The sequence below is a fragment of the Choloepus didactylus genome, chromosome X (genome assembly GCF_015220235.1).
Source record: "Choloepus didactylus isolate mChoDid1 chromosome X, mChoDid1.pri, whole genome shotgun sequence".
Classification (NCBI taxonomy): Eukaryota; Metazoa; Chordata; class Mammalia; order Pilosa; family Megalonychidae; genus Choloepus; species Choloepus didactylus.
The window spans coordinates 125849152-125862569 of NC_051334.1; positions in this window are offsets into that span (position 1 = coordinate 125849152).

Below are 13418 nucleotides of genomic sequence, written 5' to 3' on the forward strand. Positions count from 1 at the left end.
CATAACTGGCAGGCAGAAATCACATACCTGGCAGAGAGGAGCTGAAAACAAGACCAAGCTGTTTCTGAATGGTTTCTCGGCAGTGATTTATCAGGAGGGGAAGACAGATGCTCTGTGGACATCTTCCTCCTTAGCCCTTTTCACTTTCAAACTCCTGAATCTTAGTCACTGAGTTTAGGTGGGGTTTTCAGCACCCTGGAAGTGATCTGAAAGCTAATTATATCTTAATGATTAAATAGGTCAGTAGACCAAAGGACCTTTTCCCCAGCCTATCCTAGGCCATTCTGTGGAATACTATTCCTTCCTCCTCTTTTAAGTACCCATCTGGGATGGATTGTGCATTCTTTATACTAAAGCTTTCTTTATAAAGGGTAAGGTTTCCATGACCTGCCCCAACCATTTATAAAATTGGTGCCACTCTCAACTAACTTTCTAGAGGACATACTAGAACCTTAAGTTGGTTTTTCACTCCCTTGTTGATCGGTGCATCATTAGACAGAATGCTGCCAAAGTAGACAAATTGGGTGATAACTTTCAATTTTATGTTGCTGGTGGGAACTTGGTTTCTATGTATAATTTTCCTAGGACAGACTAGTGATCTTTTTTAACAAGAAAAGTTATAGGTATACAGAAAAATCATGCAGAAAGTACAAAGTTCTCTTTTAAGCCCACCCCTGTTCCCCTTATAAACAGAGTTTTCCCTATTATTTACACTTTGCATTACTATGGTAATTTGTTATAATTGATGAAACAATATTATTATAATTATACAAAGAACTATAATATTTAGTTTACATTAGGGTTTACTGTTTGTATTGTACAGTTCTATGGTTATTTAAGATTTTTATTCTGGTAACATCTACACAACCTAAAATTTCCCATTATAACCAATTTCAAATATACAATTCAATGGTGTTAATTACATTCACAATGTTGTGCTACCATCACCACTGTCCAACATCAAAACTTTTTCATCACCATAGACAGAAACTCTGTACCAATTAAGGATTAACCCACCATTCCCTACCCCACCCCAGCCCCTGGTAGCCTGTATTGTAATTTCTGAAACCATGAATTTGCTTATTCTAATTATTTCATATCAGGGAAATCATACAAATATTTCTCTTTTTCTATATGGCCTTATTTCACTCAACATTATGTCTTCAAGGTTGATCCATGTTATTGCATGTATCAGAAATTCATTCCTTTTTATAGCTGAATAATATTCCATTGTATGTATATATGACATTTTGCTTATCCATTCATGGTTTGTGGACATGGGTTGCTTCCATCTTTTGGCAATCGTGAATAATGCCACATCAGTGTGCAAATAAATATCTGTTCAAGTCCTTGCTTTCAATGTTTTTGGGTATATATCTAAACGTGGGATAGCCAAGTCATATGGTAATTCTATACTTAACTTTCTGAGGAACCACCAAACTGGTTTCGACAGCAGTTACACCATTTTATATTCCCACCAACAATGAATGACTGTTCCTATTTCTCCACATCCTCTCCAACACTTGTAATTTTCCATTTTTTAAAATAGTAGCTATTCTAGTGGATGTGAAATGGTATCTCATTGTGGTTTTGATTTGCATTTCCCTAATGACTAAGGATGTTGAGCACCTTTTCATGTGATTTTGGCTATTTGTATATCTTTGCAGAAACATCTATTCAAGTCTTTTGCCCACTTTTTTTTTTTTTAATCATCATTTTATTGAGATATATTCACATACCACGCAGTCATACAAAACAAATTGTACTTTCGATTGTTTACAGTACCATTACATAGTTGTACATTCATCACCTAAATCAATCCCTGACACCTTCATTAGCACACACACAAAAATAACAAGAATAATAATTAGAGTGAAAAAGAGCAATTGAAGTAAAAAAGAACACTGGGTACCTTTGTCTGTTTGTTTCCTTCCCCTACTTTTCTACACATCCATCCATAAACTAGACAAAGTGGAGTTTGGTCCTTATGGCTTTCCCAATCCCATTGTCACCCCTCATAAGCTACATTTTTATACAACTGTCTTCGAGATTCATGGGTTCTGGATTGTAGTTTGATAGTTTCAGGTATCCACCACCAGCTACCCCAATTCTTTAGAACCTAAAAAGGGTTGTCTAAAGTGTGCGTAAGAGTGCCCACCAGAGTGATCTCTCGGCTCGTTTTGGAATCTCTCTGCCACTGAAGCTTATTTCATTTCCTTTCACATCCCCCTTTTGGTCAAGAAGATGTTCTCCGTCCCACGATGCCGGGTCTACATTCCTCCCCAGGAGTCATATTCCACGTTGCCAGGGAGATTCACTCCCCTGGGTGTCTGATCCCACGTAGGGGGGAGGGCAGTGATTTCACCTTTCAAGTTGGCTTAGCCAGAGAGAGAGGGCCACATCTGAGCAACAAAGAGGCATTCGGGAGGAGACTCTTAGGCACAAATATAGGGAGGCCTAGCCTCTCCTTTGCAGCAACCGTCTTCCCAAGGGTAAAACTTATGGTAGAGGGCTCAACCCATCAAACCACCAGTCCCCTATGTCTGTGGTCATGTTAGCAACCATGGAGGTGGGGTAGGCGAATACCCCTGCATTCTCCACAGGCTCCTCAAGGGGGCACTACATCTTTTTTTTTTTTCCATGTTTTTCTTTTATTTTTTTTTTTAACTTTCCCTTCTTTTTTAAATCAACTGTATGAAAAAAAAAGTTAAAAAGAAAACAAACATACAATAAAAGAACATTTCAAAGAGACCATAACAAGGGGGTAAGAAAAAGACAACTAACCTAAGATAACTGCTTAACTTCCAACATGTTCCTACTTTACCCCAAGAAAGTTACCTAATATAGCAACATTTCTGTGAACTTGCTCCTACTATATCCATCAGAAATTAACAGACCATAGTCATTTCTGGGCATCCCCAGAACGTTAAATAGCTTATCTGTTCTTCTTGGATTATTGTTCCCCCTTCCTTAATTGCTCTCTACTGCTAGTTCCCCTACATTCTACATTATAAACCATTTGTTTTACATTTTTCAAAGTTCACATTAGTGGTAGCATATAATATTTCTCTTTTTGTGCCTGGCTTATTTCGCTCAGCATTATGTCTTCAAGGTTCATCCATGTTGTCATATGTTTCACGAGATCGTTCCTTCTTATTGCCGCGTAGTATTCCATCGTGTGTATATACCACATTTTATTTATCCACTCATCTGTTGAAGGACATTTGGGTTGTTTCCATCTCTTGGCAATTGTGAATAATGCTGCTATGAACATTGGCATGCAGATATCTGTTCGTGTCACTGCTTTCCGATCTTCCGGGTATATACCGAGAAGTGCAATCGCTGGATCGAATGGTAACGCTATATCTAGTTTTCTAAGGAACTGCCAGACTGACTTCCAGAGTGGCTGAACCATTATACAGTCCCACCAACAATGAATAAGAGTTCCAATTTCTCCACATCCCCTCCAGCATTTGTAGTTTCCTGTTTGTTTAATGGCAGCCATTCTAACCGGTGTTAGATGGTATCTCATTGTGGTCTTAATTTGCATCTCTCTAATAGCTAGTGAAGCTGAACATTTTTTCATGTGTTTCTTGGCCATTTGTATTTCCTCTTCAGAGAACTGTCTTTTCATATCTTTTGCCCATTTTATAATTGGGCCAACTGTACTATTGTCATTGAGTTGTAGGATTTCTTTGTATATGCAAGATATCAGTCTTTTGTCAGATACATGGTTTCCAAAAATTTTTTCCCATTGAGTTGGCTGCCTCTTTACCTTTTTGAGAAATTCCTTTGAGGTGCAGAAACTTCTAAGCTTGAGGAGTTCCCATTTATCTATTTTCTCTTTTGTTGCTTGTGCTTTGGGTGTAAAGTCTAGGAAGTGGCCGCCTAATACAAGGTCTTGAAGATGTTTTCCTACATTATCTTCTAGGAGTTTTATGGTACTTTCTTTTATATTGAGATCTTTGGTCCATTTTGAGTTAATTTTTGTGTACGTGGTGAGGTAGGGGTCCTCTTTCATTCTTTTGGATATGGATATCCAACTCTCCCAGCCCCATTTGTTGAAAAGACCATTATGGCTCAGTTCAGTGACTTTGGGGGCCTTATCAAAGATCAGTCGGCCATAGATCTGAGGGTCTATCTCTGAATTCTCAATTCGATTCCATTGATCTATATGTCTATCTTTGTGCCAGCACCATGCTGTTTTGGCAACTGTGGCTTTATAATAAGCTTCAAAGTCAGGGAGTGTAAGTCCTCCCACTTCGTTTTTCTTTCTTAGAGTGTCTTTAGCAATTCGAGGCATCTTCCCTTTCCAAATAAATTTGATAACTAGCTTTTCCAAGTCTGCAAAGTAGGTTGTTGGAATTTTGATTGGGATTGCATTGAATCTGTAGATGAGTTTGGGTAGAATTGACATCTTAATGACATTTAGCCTTCCTATCCATGAACATGGAATATTTCTCCATCTTTTAAGATCCCCTTCTATTTCTTTTAGTAGAGTTATGTAGGTTTCTTTGTATAGGTCTTCTACATCTTTGGTTAAGTTTATTCCTAGGTAGTTGATTTTTTTACTTGCTATTGAAAATGGTATCTTTTTCTTGAGTGTCTCTTCAGTTTGTTCATTTCTAGCATATAGAAACATGACTGACTTATGTGCATTAATCTTGTATCCTGCTACTTTGCTAAATTTGTTTATTAGCTCTAGTAGCTGTATCGTCAATTTCTCAGGGTTTTCTAGATATAAGATCATATCATCTGCAAACAATGACAGTTTTACTTCTTCTTTTCCAATTTGGATGCCTTTTATTTCTTTGTCTTGCCGGATTGGCCTGGCTAGCACTTCCAGCACAATGTTGAATAACAGTGGTGACAGCGGGCATCCTTGTCTTGTTCCTGATCTTAGAGGGAAGGCTTTCAGTCTCTCACCATTGAGTACTATGCTGGCTGTGTGTTTTTCATATATGCTCTTTATCATGTTGAGGAAGTTTCCTTCAATTCCTACCTTTTGAAGTGTTTTTATCAAAAAGGGATGTTGGATTTTGTCAAATGCTTTTTCAGCATCTATTGAGATGATCAATTGATTTTTCCCTTTTGACTTGCTAATGTGTTGTAATACATTGATTGTTTTTCTTATGTTGAACCATCCTTGCATGCCTGGAATGAACCCCACTTGGTCATGGTGTATGATTTTTTTAATGTGTCTTTGGATTCGATTTGCAAGTATTTTGTTGAGGATTTTTGCATCTATATTCATTAGGGAGATTGGCCGGTAGTTTTCCTTTTTTGTAGCATCTTTGCCTGGTTTTGGTATTAGATTGATGTTAGCTTCATAAAATGAGTTAGGTAGTGTTCCATTTTTTTTCAATGTTTTGAAAGAGTTTGAGTAAGATTGGTGTCAGTTCTTTCTGGAAGGTTTGGTAGAATTCCCCTGTGAAGCCATCTGGCCCTGGGCATTTATTTGTGGGAAGATTTTTGATGACTGATTGGATCTCTTTGCTTGTGATGGGTTGGTTGAGGTCTTCTATTTCTTCTCTGGTCAGTCTAGGTTGTTCATATGTTTCCAGGAAATTGTCCATTTCTTCTACATTATCCAGTTTGTTGCCATACAATTGTTCATAAGATCCTCTTATAATTTTTTTAATTTCTTCAGGATCTGCAGTTATGTCACCTTTTTCATTCATTATTTTGTTTATATGGGTCTTCTCTCTTTTTGATTTTGTCAGTCTAGCTAGGGGCTTGTCAATCTTGTTGATCTTCTCAAAGAACCAACTTTTGGTGATATTTATCCTCTCTATTGTTTTTTTGTTCTCTATGTCATTTATTTCTGCTTTAATACTTGTTATTTCTTTTCTTCTACTTGGTTTAGGATTGGTTTGCTGTTCATTTTCTAGCTTCTTCAGTTGATCCATTAGTTCTTTGATTTTGGCTCTTTCTTCCTTTTTAATATATGCATTTAGTGCTATAAATTTCCCCCTTAGCACTGCTTTTGCTGCATCCCATAGGTTTTGGTGTGTTGTGTTCTCATTTTCATTCGTCTCTATATATTTAGCAATTTCTCTTGCTATTTCTTCTTTAACCCACTGATTGTTTAGGAGTGCGTTGTTTAACCTCCAGGTATTTGTGAATTTTCTAAGTCTCTGATGGTTATTGACTTCTAATTGTATTCCATTGTGGTCAGAATATGTGCTTTGAATAATTTCAACCTTTTTCAATTTATTGAGGCTTGTTTTATGTCCCAGCATATGATCTATTCTGGAGAAAGTTCCATGAGCACTAGAAAAGTATGTGTATCCTGGTGATTTGGGATGTAATGTCCTGTATATGTCTGTTAAATCTAATTCATTTATCAGATTGTTTAGGTTTTCAATTTCCTTATTGGTCTTCTGTCTGGTTGATCTATCTATAGGAGAGAGTGATGTGTTGAAGTCTCCCACAATTATTGTGGAAACATCAATTGCTTCCTTTAGTTTTGCCAGTGTTTCTCTCATGTATTTTGTGGCACCTTGGTTGGGTGCATAGACATTTACGATTGTTATTTCTTCTTGCTGAATTGCCCCTTTTATTAGTATGTAGTGGCCTTCTTTGTCTCTCAAAACATCCCTGCATTTGAAGTCTATTTTATCTGAGATTAATATTGCTACACCTGCTTTCTTTTGGCTGTGGCTTGCATGAAATATTTTTTTCCATCCTTTCACTTTCAGTTTCTTTGTGTCCCTGTGTCTAAGATGAGTCTCTTGTATGCAACATATTGATGGTTCATTTTTTTTTATCCATTCTGCGAATCTATATCTTTTAATTGGGGAGTTTAATCCATTTACATTCAACGTTAAAACCGTGAAGGCATTTCTTGAATCGGCCATCTTATCCTTTGGTTTATGTTTGCCATATTTTTCCCTCTCTCTATTAATATCCTTTATTGTACCCATACCGAATCTCTTTAGTACTGAACCTTTCTCCAAGTCTTTCTGTCCTGTCTTTGTTTCTCTGTCTGTAGGGCTCCCTTTAGTATCTCCAGTAGGGCAGGTCTCTTGTTAGCAAATTCTCTCAGCATTTGTTTGTCTGTGAAAAATTTAAGCTCTTCCTCAAATTTGAAGGAGAGCTTTGCTGGATAAAGTATTCTTGGCTGGAAATTTTTCTCACTCAGAATTTTAAACATATCGTGCCACTGCCTTCTTGCCTCCATGGTGGCTGCTGAGTAGTCACTACTTAGTCTTATGCTGTTTCCTTTGTATGTGGTCAATTGCTTTTCTCTTGCTGCTTTCAGAACTTGCTCCTTCTCTTCTGTGTTTGACAGTGTGATCAGTATATGTCTCGGAGTGGGTTTATTTGGATTTATTCTATTTGGAGTTCGCTGAGCATTTATGATTTGTGTATTTATGTTGTTTTGAAGATTTGGGAAGTTTTCCCCAACAATTTCTTTGAATACTCTTCCTAGACCTTTACCCTTTTCTTCCCCTTCTGGGACACCAATGAGTCTTATATTTGGACGTTTCATATTATCTATCATATCCTTGAGGTCCATTTAGATTTTTTCAATTTTTTTCCCCATTCTTTCTTTTATGCTTTCATTTTCCATTCTGTCATCTTCCAGGTCACTGATTCGTTGTTCAACTTCCTCTAGTCTTGTACTATGAGTGTCCAGAATGTTTTTAATTTGGTCAACAGTTTCTTTAATTTCCATAAGATCATCCATTTTTTTATTTAGTCTTGCAATGTCTTCTTTATGCTCTTCTAGAGTCTTCTTGATTTCCTTCATATCCCGTACTATGGTCTCATTGTTCATCTTTAGTTCTTTGAGTAGCTGCTCTAGGTGCTGTGTCTCTTCTGGTCTTTTGATTTGGGTGCTTGGGCTTGGATTATCCATATCGTCTGGTTTTTTCATATGCTTTATAATTTTCTGTTGTTTTTGGCCTCGTGGCATTTGCTGAACTTGATAGGGTTCTTTTAGGGTTTGTAGACCTATTGAAGTCCTTATCTCTAATTTATCAGATCTACAGCTTCGTGGAGTACACTTTCTCTAACTAACCAGCAGGTGGCGTCCACGAGCCACCTGTTCTCCACAAGCCAGCTCTCCCCTGCTTAGCCTTTTTTTTGGTGAGTGGGGGAGTGAGTCTTGTGGGGCCCAATTGGTGTACCAAGCTTGCGTGTGTAGTTGGTGTTGCCTGCCCTGTATGTGGGGCGTGTTTCTGGGCAGTCGGGGAGGGGGGGTGGCCCTAACAATCAAATCTCCCTGATGATCCTAGAGTTTTATAGCTGCTGCAATAGTCTAATCCTTCAGTTCAGTCCTGCCACAGTTTGTCTCTGCCACTGACCCACAAGTCTTTGGTATTGGCGTATGGCTCCTGAGACTTGCAAGTGGGCCCCTCTTCCAGGCCGTGCACCCCGGGTCCTCTGTTGAGGGATGACTGTGCTATGTCACAGGTGAGTGCCGTCCCCCCAGGGCAGTTCTGGGCTGCTGGGCTGTGTAGGGAGGCTCCCAGTCTGCTCAAATGATGGCTGAATGGGGCTTTGTTAATTCACACTGCTCCACCTTCCCAGCTCTGGGACAATCAGCTGAGGTTGCAGGGAAGGCTAATGTCCACGCCCAGTTTTGTGGTATGTGCCTGTTATTTGAAGCACTTCCGTCACACTGGGTTGTCTGGGGCAGCTCTGGGCTATGGGGCTGGCGATGGGCAGGAGTGTTTCCTGTCCACCAGGATGGTGGCTGTGAGCGGACACCCCCCTTTTCTTGGGAAGTTGTGGTGTTTAGTGAATTTTCTCAGCCACTGGATTATTGCCTTTTGTCTCAGAGCTCTCTTAGTTCTGCTCTTGACTTGACGTGCCCAAATTGAAAGTCTTTGAAGCTTTCTGTATTGGGCTTCTTAGAGTAATTGTTTTAGAAAAAGAAAAAAGGGTTAAAAAAAAAAAAAAAGGGCCCTCCTCAGAGATCTAATGGGTTATTGAAATGTTAATAGACAAAGCAACCAGGGCCATTAAGGAAAGGTCCACAGGGCAGAGAGATCAGCTTTTCTTCGGGATTTGCATATGCGCCTCAAGGCCTGAGCTCCGCCCTTCCCCTTTCTGTGTTCACCAGAATTCCAAAAATCCTCTGTTTTTATTTTGTTGTTTTTCGTGTTATTTTTTTTTTTTTCTATGCCTGTCTCCTCTCTGCTGGGCTGGCAGCTCTCAGATTCTCTGGTGTCTGGTCTCAGTCTATCTATGGTTGGAGTTTGAATCAGTAGAATGGGTTTCTGAGAAGGGCTACCACTGCAGTTCTCCCTTCTCCTTCCCGGAGCTGGCAGCCCCTCCTCCCACGGGACTGAGCCTGGCAGGGAGGGGCGCGGGTCCCCTGGCCGTAACAACTTACAGATTTCGCTGATCTCAGCAGTTCTACATTTTCATGAGTGTTGTATGAAGTATGCCCAAAGACAGATTGCTCTGTGGTGTCCAGTCCATGCAGTTCCTGGCTTTTTACCTACTTTCCTGGAGGAGTAACTAAAACTTACAGCTCACCAGTCTGCCCTTGCCCTCTTTTTAACTAGGTTGTTTGTCTTTTTGTTGTTGATTTGTAGTTCTTTATATATTCTGGATGTTAAACCCTTATCTGATATATGATTTCCAAATATTTTCCTCATTGTGTGGGTTGTCTTTTTACTTTCGTGATAAAGTTCTTTGGTGCACAAAAGTTTTTAATTTTCATGAAGCTCCATTTATCTATTTTCTTCCTTTCTTCCTTTCTTCCTTCCTTCCTTCCTTCCTTTCTTTCTTTCTTTCTTTCTTTTTCTCTCTTTTTCTTTCTTTCTTCTTTTGCTTTGGATATAAAGCCTAAGAAACCATTGCCTAACACAAGATCCTGAAGATGTTTCCCTATGTTGTCTTCTAGGAATTTTATAGACTTGTTTCTTATATTTAGGTCTTTGATCCATTTCGAGTTAATTTTTGTATATGATGTGAAGGATGAGTCCACCTTCATTCTTTTGAATATGGACATCCAGTTTTCCCAGCACCATTTGTTGAAGAGACTATTCTTTCCCCATTGAGTGAACTTGGCACCCTTATCACAAATCAATTAACCATAGATGTGAGGGTTTATTTCTAAACTCTCAATTTGATGCCTTTGGTATATGGGTCCGTCCTTGTACCAGAATCATGCTATTTTGATTACTGTAGCTTTGCAGTAAGGTTTAAAATCAGGAAGTGTAACTCCACCAAATTTGTTCTTCCTTTTTAAGATGGTTTTGGCTGTTTGAGTGCCCTCACCATTCCGTATAAATTTGATGAGTGGCCTTTCATTTCCGTGTTGAAGGAAGTTGGAATTTTGATTGGGATTGTGTTGAGTTTATAAATCATTTAGGGGAGAATTGACATCTTAACAATATTTAGTCTTCCCATCTATGAATACCCAATGTCTCTCCATTTATTTAGGTCTTTTTTGATTTATTTCAGCAGTGTTTTGTAGTTTTCCATGTACATGACTTTTAACATCCCTGGTTAAATTTATCCCTACTTATTTGATTCTTTTAGTTGCTACTGTAAATGGACTTATTTTCTTGATTTCTTTTTCAGGTTGTTCATTTCTAGTATATAGAAACACCACTGATTTTTGCATGTTGGTCTTGTACTCTGACACTGCTGAATTCATTTGTTAGCTGTAGATGCTCTGTTGTGGATTTTTCAGAATTGTCTATATAGGGTCATGTCATCTGCAAATAGGGAAAGTTTTACTTCTTCCCTTTAAATTTGGATGCCTTTTATTTCTTTTTCTTGCCTAATTGCCTTGACTAGAAGCTCCAATATAACACTGAATAGCAGTGGTGTCAATGGGCATCCTTGTCTTGTTCCTGATCTTAGGGGGAAAGCTTTCCTCTTTCATCGAGTATGATGCTGTCTGTGGGTTTTTTGTATATGCCCTTTATCATATTGAGAATAGTGATTTTTTGGCTTTTATAAAGTCAATATAGTGATCGTTTAAAAATGTAAATCAAAACATATCACTCTCCTACTATAAACCCTCCAATGGCTTTCCGTTGCACTCTGTATAAAATCCAAACCTTCCATGGCTTACAAAACCCTACATGATCTGGCTTCTGCCCACCTCTCTGATCTCATCTTACACCATGTCCCAGCACTCAAAAATTCTTCATCTTCACTTCTTTCTGTTTTTATAGCCACAAGCCTGTTCCTACCTCAGGGACTTTGTACTTACCATTCTCTCTGCCTAGTACACTGTTTCCCCAGGCCCTTGCATAACTGGCTCCTTTTCATCATTCAAATATCAGAACAAATATTGCCCTCTCAAAGTGGCTTTCCCTGACCACTCAACCAAAAAAAATGTCTTTTTCTCCATGTCACATACTTTCATATCACCCTGCTTTATTTTCTTCACAAAAGTTGCCACAGTCTGGAAGCTATTTAATTGCTTATGTGTTTACAGTCTATCTACCCCCAATACAAAGTAAATTCCTTCAGAGTAGAGGCCTTGCATGCGTTGCTCACTGATGTGGCTCCACTGCTAGACAAAGAAAATATTTGTTAAATGAATTTTAACATGTCACATAATATTACTCTATAGCTCTCTGCCAATGTTGTCAAAAGACCCCTGAAGATTTTCTGTCATATATCTTTCAAGACTACAGTTTTCAAAATATAACAGTTCCTGGATTCCTGTCTATAAGATTTTGAATGATTCATTTAGTCATTTACTGAGGGCCAGGCACTATGCTAAGCTTTGGGAGTAAAAAACAAAATAAGAATATAAACTTGCTCACAAGGACCCCATAGTATAGTGGGTAAAATTGACATATAAATGATTGTAGTATACTGGAGTAAGTGCTATGATGGAAGTTTGAATTAAGTGTGTGGTGACACTAAGAAGAAAGGGCACATCTCATTGGTATTGGAGTAGGGATGGAGGTGGTTCAAAGAAGGCATCTTAGAGGAAGTTATATATGAGCTAAATATTGCAGAATGAATGGGTTCATTGGGAAATGTGGGTAGGAAGGGCTTTCTAGCATGTGGAGAACATGGGAAATGAGAAAAAGCATGGATATTATGAGGATGGCAAGTTGAAGGGTGTGACTGGAACACAGGATGGATGTGAGGGATGAATCTAGAAAGGAAGGAAAAAATATGTTCAGTTGAAAGTATTTCTCATTGCAACAGGAGAGAGGCCAGCTATATGGTGCTTCCTGTACAGACATATCCACTCCCACATAAGGAAAACAAAGTTGCCATCTGAGAGGTAAACTAGTAAAATCCACACAAGGCATATGATTAGATATATGTGGAAATCAACCAAGAAATTGTCTGTAAATGTGTGACAGGAAATTTGGGGAATTCTCAAAACTTTGTTTAAGGTGATCTAGGACAAATCATAAGGATTTAGGACTGGAATGTCATTGCAATTTTATAAGTGGAAACCAAATTAATTGTATTATACACTGCTTGGAGTGAATAGAAAGCAATTGGCCAGCTAGAAGAAAAGAAATAACAGTTACCAGCCAAGCTCCATCCAGGAGAATGAGTCTTGGCCAAGTGAACCCAGCATTATGAGTTCTTTGGCAAGGCTGGCCCTGTAGTTGATGAGAGTGCTTCAAATTGTCTAAGCTGAGACACCATACTTAAGATCAGCTAACTCCCCTTTTGCTCTGATTTAATGCTCACCAAGCAATTTTTTGATAATTTATTTGGCTCCCTACTCAAGTTGCCTACAGGGAAAGAATGCACTTATCTGCCTACTTAAGCATTTTGGCCAGCTTTACAATTGTATTTCTCATTGTAAATTAATAAATTGGCATCCTGGCATCATATATGTATATTTATATATATGGGATAGATGGATATAGATATCTTATTACAACTGTAAAAATAAAGACCTATATATCAAACAAGCACGTGCCTGCTTAAGTTGACTTTACCTTATTGAACTCACTCAGTCCAGATTCTGTTCTTTACTCTCTTAGCTCAGAAAGCTAGTTTTGTCTCTACACTAAGAATCCAGCTATCTCTTGCTAGGTTTTTAGAAGCAACTAACTTGCATTCCCCAGGTTACAGATCCCTCTGCATTGCTGTGTCCTGCACTCCAAAGTTTACTAAGGGTATATTGTTCACTCCTCCATGTTTGTTGTCAAATATGCCACTCGGTATGGAGGAGTTCAATCTGAGAGAGATTGAACAGTGCTGTAAAATAGTGTGTCGATCGTAAAGTGTTCTGTTGGTTTTTTTTTCCCTTACTTTCATTTCCCAAAAAGCAGACCCTAAGAAAAGGATTTGGGTTCAAGTAGTTTATTTGGGATAAGAAGTCTATGATATTTATCCATGGGCTTCCATCCCCCATTGGTTGAAGGTTAACCCCAAGGGCGTTAACTACACTGCACTTCCAGGTTGCACCTAGCTGTAGCAGAGCAAGCTCTTACTGTGCTGGAGGAAGCAGGCAGGGA